At 42.5% G+C, this 11,834-nt stretch overlaps 1 long non-coding RNA gene across 1 annotated transcript; it reads right to left on the bottom strand.

Moving 5' to 3' along the window:
- Window positions 1-6,466: 6,466 nt before the first annotated feature.
- On the bottom strand, window positions 6,467-8,553 carry LOC127673883 (uncharacterized). Its single transcript, XR_007975246.1, has 3 exons — window positions 8,423-8,553; window positions 8,071-8,235; window positions 6,467-7,995 (listed from the first exon to the last, which is right to left on the bottom strand). It is a non-coding gene; the product is annotated as an uncharacterized LOC127673883 (long non-coding RNA).
- Between the last annotated feature and the right edge of the window lie 3,281 nt (window positions 8,554-11,834).

Consider the following 11,834-nt stretch of genomic DNA (forward strand, 5'->3'; position numbering starts at 1 on the left):
AAAAGTCAAGCAGTGGTAAACTTCCCATGCTAACTGCTTTCAATGTGTTGTTTGGTGGCATTAAGAATATTCACACTGTCATGCGACGTGGATCTAGAACTCTCTCACTTAGCAAAACTGAAATTCTCTACAGACTAAATATCAGTTCTCTCCTCTCCATACCATGGTCTTTGGCAACCACTCTAAGTGATGTTTCTGTGACTTGAATAGTTTAGCTACTCTATGTGAATGAAATAACACAATGATAGCACAGTATCTCTTTTATTTACTTAGCATAAGTCTTTTTTAAAGACATCTTTAAGATTTATTTATTATTATATGTAAGTACACTGTAGTTGTCTTCAGACGCACCAGAAGAGGGTGTCAGATCTCATTACGGATGTTTGTGAGCCACCATGTGGTTGCTGGGATTTGAACGCAGAACCTTCGGAAGAACAGTCAATGCTCTTAATCACTGAGTCATCTCTCCAGCCCTAGCGTAAGTCTTTGAGACTTACCTACATAACAATGAGGTGATTTCCATCTCTGTCAGACTGTATACTGCCCCATTGTGTATAAATACTTGTGTGTGTGTGTGTGTGTGTGGTGTGTGTGTGTGTGTGCAGTACTGTGACTGACCAGTAAGTCTGGTGAGTCTGAGCCTCTGTCTCTGCCTCTCCAGCCAAGTCCTTGCCCAGGTGCAACTGTGCCTGATAATTTTTCACTTACGTCCTGGAGATAAGAACTCGGACCATCTCTCCAGCCACTAACATTGTCTATTGATAGTCACTGGGGTTGTTTCCATAGAGTCACTTCTATTACAGTCACAGTTAATGAGAGTTACGCAAGTATGTTCTCCAGGCCCACCTCAGGTTTGTCTAGGTGTGTATTCCATGTGTGGCTGTTAGATCCTCATGACCTAGTTGTGTCTGTGATCTTGGAGGAGCCACACTGTTGCTTCCCGTACATAACAGCTGTGCTATTTTACAATCCATGTACAGCTGGACACGAATATCTCAGTTCTCTGAGTCTTTGCACACACTTGTTAGCTCCTGGGTTTTGACAGTGGCTCTCTTGATGAGGTGAGAACTCAATCATGCTGTTGACCTGTAATTCTCTAATAGGATGTTGACCCTATTTCCACTGATACCTGTGGCCATTTGTCTTTTTTGAGAAATATCATTTCAGATTCGTTCTCCATATTTGATTGGATTGCCTTTATTATTGCTGTTATTTAACTCTAACAGATGTTTCTCATGTATGCTGGAGGACTATCCCTTATCTTGGAAATATAATTTGTAAATACTTTCTACAATTCTGAAAAGATCCTTTCAAACATATTCATTTCTTTCGATGCACAGTCTTAAGCTTATGAAATCTCATTTTGCTTTTATATGCACATGCCTGCGCCTGTGCTCATGTTTGTACATACACACACACAACACACATTCCTACACATGGCAGACAGATTCACATGTGCTCATATATGTACACACGCATACAATATGCAAGCACAGCACACACATTCACCTGCATACATATATGTACACACAGCACTAATACACACATGCATCTGCACATTTATATGTACATATACAACACACACATCCATCTGTGCTCATGTATATACACACACACAGCACACCCATTCACATATAATTATTTATGTACACACATATACAACTTATACAACATAAACATTCACCTGCACAGATATATATACACACAGCACACACATTCACATGCACTCATGTATGTATACACATACAAAATGCACAAAACACACATTCACCAGCATACACATATATACACATAACACACACATGCACCTGCACATATCTATGTACACATGCGACATGTACAACACACATATTCACCTGCAAATATGTATGTACATACAACACACACATGTTCCTGCACACATATATGTGCACACACCCACACCACACAGGTGCTTCTGAACATGTGTAAGCATACACATATATCAGAAGATGACAGATAAGTTATTTTATTAGATTTTCTTAGATAGCAATTAAGACTTGTTCCCAGTTGGGAATATGGACTGGAGTCTGTGCATTTTAGGGAAGCTTTTCTTTTTTTTTTTCAAGAAATGGTGAGAAAAAGGGAAAGGTCTCCTAAAAAGCATGAAACAGAATCTATTTCTACTTTACTCAGTTACAAAACCTGACGTCAGAAACTGGCCAGCCTTCTTAGCACTGAACACAGATTCCACTTCAGGCTGTGGACAGACTTGAAAAGCAGGATTCAATGTTATGATTCATGGTTCCTTCTCCGAAGTTCCATGTTCTTTATTATCTAATAATTCAAAGGGGTTTTTATATTTATTTTTAATTTATTGAAGCCCCTGACAGTCTGTGTCAAAAATGAAACTTGTCGTCACCCCCTTAGCCTATATAAAAGGGGGGGTGTGGCCTCAGTTTATCCGCAGTTTACTTACTGAAATCTGTTTCTGTTGTTCCTTACGGTATCTGCTCATCTTCTGAAGCACCTGTTGAAGCAGGTCTGGCCCTAAATGCTAAGGACACACAAAGGGTAAGACACAGTCTCTGCTTTCATGAGATCGAAGCCCAAGGGGAACATGAACTGAGCACTGCTGACAGAGCCCTCACGGGGAAATTCCACAGTGAAAGTACGAACATGCACTTCAGAGGACACGGCGGACACGGTCATCACCCTTCTCATCTCAGTCGTTAAAGCCACCCACAGTCCTGGCGGGGGCAGCGACTGCTCTGTCAATGTGTAGGATATAAAAAGGAAGAGGGTTTTAACACAAAGAGAGCAGCCTCGGTTTCATGAAACTTTGTTTCAAATTTGGAACATAGCGCTAGATTCTGTGTCAATAACTTTAAAAACTCTAAGTCCAGCCTGGAGAGATGGCTCAGAGGTCCTGAGTTCAATTCCCAGCAGCCACATGGTGACTCACAATCATCTATAAATTCTGCTGCCCTTTTCTGGTATGTCTGAAGACAGGTACAGTGTACTCACACACGTAAAATAAAAAAATTAAAAAAAAAAAAAAAAACAACAAAAACTCTCAACTCTAACTCCTGGGTCAGGGGCCAGCTCTGGGGCGTGCCAGAGACCTGGGATGGGGGTGGGGATCCCAGGAGTCTATGGAGGTGGCTCTAATTGAGACTCTAGCAGTGGGGGATATAGATCCTGAGGTGGTCACCTCCTGTAGCCAGGCAGGGCTCCCTATGGAGGGATAAAGTCGCCGACCCACACATGCAAACCTTTGCCCCAAAAAGTGCCCTGCCTATAAGATGTTCATGGATAAAGACGGAGCAGAGACTGAGGGAATGGCCAACAATGACTGTTCACGGGCGAGCACCGATCCCTGACACCATTAATGATACTGTGTTATGCTTGCAGATAGGAACCTAGTATAACTGGCCTCTGAGAGGCTTCACCCAACAGCCAATGAAACAGAAGCACAGCCCCACAGCCAAGCCTTACATGGAGCTCGGGGAGTCCTGTGGATTAGTTGGGGGAAGGATTGAGGGACCTGGACAGGATAGGAACAGCACAAGAAGACCAACAGTCAACTAACCTGGACTTTTGGGGATCCCAGAAACTGAACCACCAGAGCAAGTATGGGCTGGACCTATCCCTTCACACACACACACACACACACACACATACATACATGTAGCCCCCCTCACACACACATACATACATGTAGCCACATATACATACATACATACATGTAGCCCCCCTCACACACACACACACATACATGTAGCCCCCCTCACACACATACACACACACATACATGTAGCCCCCCCCACACACATACATACATGTAGCCACACATACATACATGCATACATACATACATACATGTAGCACACACACACACACACACACACACGTAGCCGATGTGCAGCTTGGTCTTCATCAAGTCCCCAACAACTGGAGCAGGGCCATGACTCAGTTGCCTGCCTGAGGATCCTGTTCCCCTAGCTGAATCGCTTTGCTTGACCTCAGTGGGAGAGGGTGTGCCTGGTCCTACAGTGACTTGATGTGCGAGGGTGGGTGGATTCTGGGGATGGGGGCTGTCCTTCTCAGATGAGAAAGGGAGGGGGGAAGGAGCTGCGGCAGGAGGAGGGGGCTGCAATCTAAAGTGTCGAAAGAAACAAAGGGGGAAAATAATCCCTCTAACTCCTTTGAGGAGGACTGCCCAGACCAGGCGTATTATAGTGTCAAGCTCAAAAACCAGGTAGGACAAGGCACACATGGCTTGTGGCCACACTAGAGAATGCATCCTGGGTTGGTCCCATAGCAGTGCCACTGTGCGGATCCGTGTGCGTGGGGATTGCCTGTGGTACTCTGCAGCGTCTTCCCAGTGTGTCTGTCCTATCTTTGACCTTTCTCCTCCCTGTTGCTAGCATCTAGTGCCCTCATCACGCCTCTTGGATGCTTGGCTGATGCAGCGACTCATTTCTCCAGCCAAAGCTTCTGGTGTGAACCCCCATACAAAGAAAGGCCATCAGTGCTAAGGGACTGAAGGATTCTGGGAAAGATTAGCCAGTCTGTAAGTCGCTGGCCAAATGGAAACACGACTGTCTAAAGCAATGCCCGTTCACAGCGTGCAGGCAACGTGGACGTCACTTGAAGAGGCTTTTGATGCGCATTAGGACCATAGCTTTCGGAATTGGTATTATGTGGAAATCACCTAGAGAACGGTTATCAAATACACTCAAGGCAGCTTTGAGGATGTTCAGAACTTAGAAGAATCTAGAGGTGGCTGGGATCACCTAAGAGCAGGAAGCACTTTCTATGTTTATCTTAAGTCTGCAGGCTGTGGAAAATGAGATTCCTCCGCAAAACAAAGAAGATCCCGGAACAGGTAACAGAAAGATAAGTGTCCCCTTTCCTGTTTCTTTTGGCATTTAAAACGATGCCCAAAATATCACAGAAGCCCAATTAATTTTTTTTTTCACCAGTAACCACTGTCTTTGAGATCACAAAAGGTCAAAAGCTTGAAGTGATTATATAAAGTGGCTCAGGACTAAAGAAAAACATGACGCAAATAGCGGTGACCAAACCTAAGGTGTGTGACATAAAGAAGTCCCTCACATGGGTTCACAGGGAGACCTCACACTACTGCCCTAGAAGTACCTTTCTCCTGCTCTTCACAGAGACTCGGGTTTTGTTTTCCCACGGGCAATACCGCAGAAGAACACAAGGGGGCGAGGGCGCTCTGTCTAAGGTTTATAAAGCGAGCATGAGACCTGGTCATCCAAATCAACTCTTAACCTTAGGAAAGGTTCTCCTGTGGAACAGACACCATATGCTTTACCGGATGTTTTATTTCAGAGACTGGATGCAAGCCCTGTGAGTTCTGCATTACTCTGAATTGAAGACAAATAGAAGTCAGCACCGAAAAGAAGAAATGTTTGGCCCTTTAGACATGGCTGTTTGCTTTCTACCACATCAACTTCCCTGCAGGGAACAGAGCTGTTTATTGCTATTATCTGTCAGATAAGCATGGTGTTGTTTCCAAGAATTCGGATAAATATTATACGTCTCAAGAAAACCTTACAGGAAATTCCAGCTTCCACATAAAAATATGTCTACCAATTTGTGTGTGCACGGCTATGGCGTGTGTACATGTGCGTATGTGAGAGACTGTCTCAAGACTCTGTGAGCATTTTCTCAAATGCTGTGAGTACCGTCATCGTTTAACTATTGGCGTGTAGTCGTTCTGCTGAGGTGTGAGGCTGGGTGGAGCTCAGTTCCCACGAACCGCCCCCACAGGGTGCATCGTGATTGATCAAGGGATGGGAATGCATCCTCCAAATCGGCTTCCTTTAAAATCCAGCTCTCCCTTGAGCCCCGCCTGGACACACTACCCCTCAGCCTTGCAAAACAGAATTAAATAGGGTGCACATAAATGAAACTCAAAAAGCAACAGCAACAACAAGCCGTCACAGAGCATCGCTCTGGGCCTGGGGTTGTGAACTTGGGGTAGACAGTTTCAAGGACAGGACGGGGGCCTGGGTTGAACCCCAGGAACGGAGAGGGCAAAAACATGTTACATGAAAATATTTATTTATTTATTTTATTTGTGAAAATCTAACTTTCCCTGATACCTCAACATTGATAAAGAAAAGCAATGCTCTAGCATCAGTTAAAGTATTACTGACTTTAATTTTTTATTCCAATACTCTTGAAACCTTAACAGAAATGTAATAGTCCCTGTGTCCATTAACCCCCCCCACCCGAAAGGTAAGCTACAACCACTACTTCTAACTCCTCCTCAAAACAACTTTATAAAGCTAATACAATATTCAGCAATTATTCTCTGTATTGCAAAACGCAACTGATTCAAAAACATTCAGATAGTTACAGAGATTTTAGCTATAAAGACTTCTCAAATCTTAAAACATTTAAAATAACTTTAGGACATTTGAAAATTTTAGAAAATAATTTACTGAAATTCAAATACTTATTACTGCTTGTTATTAACCATGGCAAAATTTGGAGAGCCAAATACATCAAATCTGTTCAAAGATTTGAGAACAACAGTCATAATTCCTACAGATAATGCCACAATATTATACCTAAGACATCTCACATCAATACTCAATGCCCTACAAGCCAATTTAGTCAAAATTACTACTTCAGAGGAGAACTGCGTTTAGGATGACACGGTAGAGGCTGTTTATCAGAACACTGGAGGCTTGCTCAGTTTCTAGTCAAGGACACATTTCGTGATTATCATCCGACCACCACCTGAACTGTATTTTCTTCATCTGAACCAACACATTTACAAAGAGCAAAGAATATTAGGAAATAAATATGAGAATGCATCCATCCTAATTACCAAACAATGCAATTATAAAATGTAAGCAAACTAAAACTATTCAGGCATCAATGCGATATCTAATCTTACTGAGGACATCATGAAACTGAAATGAGTGCGTACTGGTGATTTTAATAATCACTGGAGCCATTTTGAAAGCAGTTTTCAGAGGAGTTTAATACTCTGACTCAGTGTCTCCAAGGACTCAGGGCGAGCCAGAAATGGTGTGTCACCAGGTCCTCCCATCGCTTACACGGGGATGCTATTTATAATCGAAAAATGAACAGATATGTATGTTTATATATGCATGCATGTATATATGTACTCCTCATGGACATAGCAATGGACAGACAACAATCACACTTTGGATTGGCAATATTCTACAAAACTATATATAAAACAACTGCAAAAAAAAAAAAAAGACAGTTTCTTTGGGGGCGGGGGAGAATCAAGTTGAGTTGATAATGTGTCCTGTATTTACAGAAGGATATGTGTGGGGAAAACCTGGAATGAAATGTCAGAATGAGAGAGCAAAATTACCTTACTATTTTATGTAATGATTCCCGTTATTTTTTCACCAAGTTTGTATAATAATTAGAAATCCTTCATAAGTGGGAAAATCCCATCTTTTCCTGAAAAAGTGGTATAAAGTTTGGTGTGCCTTTCCCGCACAGTTCTGAAAACTCCCATATTGTTAACTCAAATACTCAGAGTTGAAGAACTCCAATTTGCAAGTAAAGACCTCATAATATTTTCGATAATTTAAAATAGGGGTGTTCCGCAAACTAGGTTTCCTAAAGTTGCCGTCTGACTTTTTAACTTGAGGAGATTATTTAGCACTAAATCTCTCTTGCTACTTAGCAAGGATTCTCTATGCTTTCTTTTGGTTTCACTTTGTTGTTATTGTTGTTGTTGTTGTTGTTGTTGTTATATCTCTGATTCATTTCATCAACATTCTAGGGTATCTGGAACTTGAAAACCCTAAGAAAACAGATGCAGAACTGCATTAAAACTGGTTTAAAAAACAGTTTGTAACTAAAAGACATTTTTGCTATTCTGGAAGAAGGTTCCTTGAATCATCTCGTTTTCCCTTATTTATACTAAGATTAGTTTAATAAGACTTTTCAGTTGGGGAAAAAAATCTTTCTTCCGTTTCTTCTCGCTGTGAACCAGAAAGCTTGACTTCCCTGAGGAATGTGAAGACACAGTTAGTTTATTGTGTTTAAAAGAGACTTAGGGAGGAGCCGATAAAGCGGCCTTACATCAGGAGAACAATGTCGAAATCCACCCCGGCTACACAGAGCCGCGGCCAGGACCGGGACACACAGGAAATGTCCTAACAGCTCTCCAGCCTGACAGCGCCTCCGCCTTTAGTAGGAAGGGCTGGGCAAGGTGGACGTCACCGCGGCCGGCCACGACCTTCTGAACTGGAAGAAGGAAAATGGATCTCAGTTGAGAGGCAATCCAAGTTCTGTTTTCTGTCTTTTCTACCCCCTGTGTCTTTTTTATCCCCCCCCCCCCCCCGACTTCGTCCCCGGCCACCTCCGCCCCTGAAGAACCGCAATAGAGAGGGCCCTTTCATAACAAACAGCAACAAACCGCGGTCCAGGTTACCAAGGAAACGAAGGCTGTGATGCTCTGCTCCACTTGGCCTCAGAGCCTGGGGAAGAGCCGCCGGGCTCGGGAGACAGGAGCAGGCTGAGGCTGGCTGGGGACGGATGAGGACGTTCTCCTTCCCAGCCTTATCCTTGCATGCTTAGCTCAGGCATGTTCACCCCACGTGACAGGAAACACCTACCTTCGTGTCTTTTCTCAGTATCTCAGCTTTTTTTGTAACTTTGACACATCCAAATATACAACGTTAGATGAAAGATGTATCAGTAAAAGACACAAATTTCAAATCCCAGTATTATTATTATTTAGTTCCTTGATTTTTTTCTATTATCTGTAAATTTAAATTCACACATATTGTCCTTGGAAGTGACTTCTTCTCTAATGGCTTATCTTCTTTTCTTAGAATAGAATAGAAGGAAAATCATTAGAAAGAATGGCCAGTGTTAGTGAAGACAGATGCTATGTGAAGGGGGTTTCTGCATCTGAAATTGGTATTTTTTTTTCATTTTTTTCTGAACACGCTGACATGAAAAATTGTTTCCTTTTCTTCCTGTTAATACATTATGTAGTTATTGCTGGCAGACAAATATGGGTGGATACCATCCAACTTGAGAAATTAAAAATTGACTGAACTAAAGACTCCATTATATACCTATACGTGATGAAACCCTTTCCCCCACGATTATCACTCTCCCCTGTGGTTTATCCTTATCAACCCTTCTGTGCACGTTCACTGATTACAATATTTGCACCTGTGTGATTCATCCAGTGAGGGAAAAAAAGAATGCACCTGGTGGTGGCATGTCCTATATGAAGGCAGAAGCAGAGGGAAGGCTGGGTTATGGGCTAAGTTCAAACTTCATGGCACCTTAGCATGTATCCATGTAGCATGTATTCCATGTAGCATGTATACCATGTAGCATGTGTGCCATGTAGCATGTGTGCCATGCAGCATGAATACCATGTAGCATGTGTACCATGTAGCATGTGTGCCGTGTAGCATGTATACCATGTAGCATGTATACCGTGTAGCATGTGTGCCGTGTAGCATGTGTGCCATGTAGCATGTATACCGTGTAGCATGTATGCCATGTAGCATGTATACCATGTAGCATATAGAGTCCTTGCCTAGCTCCTCTGAGGTCCTTGGTTTAGTCCTCAGTATCAGGGTGGTAAAAAATATCAATTGGAAATCAGTCTGGCGGTTCCTCAGAAAAGTGGGCATGACACTTCCGGAGGACCCTGCTATACCACTCATGGGCATATACCCAGAGGATTCCCCAGCATATAATAAGGGCACATGCTCTACTATGTTCATAGCTGCCCTATTTATAATAGCCAGAAGCTGGAAAGAACACAGATGTCCCTCAATGGAGGAATGGATACAAAAAATGTGGTCTATTTACACAATGGAGTACTATTCAGCCATCAGAAACAATGAATTCATGAAATTCTTGGACAAACGGATGGATCTGGAGAACATCATACTAAGTGAGGTAACCCAGTCTCAAAAGATCAATCATGGTATGCACTCACTGATAAGTGGATATTAGCCTAGAAATGTGGAATACTCAAGACATAATCCACATATTAAATGATGTCCAAGAGGAACGGAGGAGTGGTCCCTGGTTCTGGAGAGACTCAGTGCAGCAGTATAGGGGAATTCCAGGACAGGGAAGTGGGAAGGGTTGAATGGGGAACAGGGGGAAGGAAGAGGGCTTATGGGACTTTCGGGGAGTGGAGAGCCAGAAAAGGAGAAATCAATAGAAATGTAAATTAAAAAAATATATCAAATAAAAAAGAAATAAAATAAAAAGTTCCTTCAAAAGATTAACAAAATAGGCAGACCTTTCCCAATGCCACCAAAGAAAAAGGACAACATTGTTTCCAAAATTAAGAATTCAATCCCGTGATGCTTGTGGCTCCGTGCCTTGTCAGCCATCATCGGGGAAGCAGCAGACAGACAGGAGCAAAGGTAGAGACCCGCAGCCAGACTCTACACAGAGTGAGTGAGAGAACACACAGCTCTCAGTGGGATGTCTCCATCAGGTCCCTCCCGCACTTCCTAGTGAGCTCAGGGAACCTCACAGAAGAGGAGGCATGAAGAACCAGAGGAAGTGAAAGACACCAAGAAGCAAGGCCCTCTAAACCAACATACGCAGAAAGAAAACAAACACCATAGGAACTCATCCGTGGCAGCAGCTAGCACAGGACCAGCCCAGGGCTGCACCAGTTCCTCCAAGTGTCTATGACAGTTTCTAGTTTGATGTTTTTACAGGATCTGTGAACAATGGGTCTCTGATTCTTATACTTTATCTTTGCCTCTTTTCCTTCTATTGGCTTGTCCTATCTAGGTTGAGATAATAGTCTTTGTTTTATATTTAAAAGAAAAAAATAAAAATAGGCTCAAAGATGCTATCCTGTTAAGTTTGGTTTTGCTGTATATTGTAATGCTGTGACCCCCCAAGACCTGGTGGCCCCAGAGACCCAAGTGATCCAATGAGATCTGCATCCCAAGTTATGTTTGATTGGTAAATAAAGATGCTGACAGCCAATAACTGGACAGAAGAGACATAGGTGGAGTTTAGGATTTCTGAATTAGGAGTCCAAGGAGAACCATGAGGAAGAGGAGAAGATGAAGAAGAAAGAGAGAGAAATGCCATGGGGTAGGTGAGTTCAAGAGCATATGGCCTTGAGGGCTGGCCAATTGGAGTGAAGAACAGCCTAGATAAAACACTGTAAGTAATAGCCTGGGGTTATTAATAGTAAAATAGATTTCAATAACACAGAGGATAGATATCTGTCCAGCTCTTCTGCTGTGTAATGCGTAATTACTATAAGTAATACAAGTTGCATGTGTTTTATCCAAGAACTACATGATCAAAGGCAGGATTAAAATTAAAACTCTCCACAACATTATCCCTCTAGAGCTTGCAGATAAAAGTACCAGGGAAGGGTGTGGCTGATGCTGTGTACCCAGATGCAGCACTTTAGAAGGGGACAGATCCCTTGGGAACTTCACACACCACCCAGATGGCCTACATCAAATTTGTTTCCATAACCGTTAAATACATTCAACTCATCGTTTTAACTTTTTACAAAGAAATCTTCCAGTTTATATCATTTCACCCCCATGGATTCAGAAAACATTGGGAAGAAAGGCACCGGAATGCGCCAGTCCTGCCCACTCTCTGTCAAGTGTAGAAGAAACCCACACTCACCAGTGTCAACTCAGATAAGCCTTGGAGCGTCTGCAAGGCACAGAGCTAAAGCTAGCTTTTATTCAGCTATGACAAAAAAATGCCTCCCTGATGAGTCATTTCTTTGAATTACAGTTAAATATGAGTTGATTGGTGTATTTTCATTCAGGAACTCTATTGCTATATGACAGACTTTTTACTTTGATATATGT

The sequence above is a fragment of the Apodemus sylvaticus genome, chromosome 23 (genome assembly GCF_947179515.1).
Source record: "Apodemus sylvaticus chromosome 23, mApoSyl1.1, whole genome shotgun sequence".
Classification (NCBI taxonomy): Eukaryota; Metazoa; Chordata; class Mammalia; order Rodentia; family Muridae; genus Apodemus; species Apodemus sylvaticus.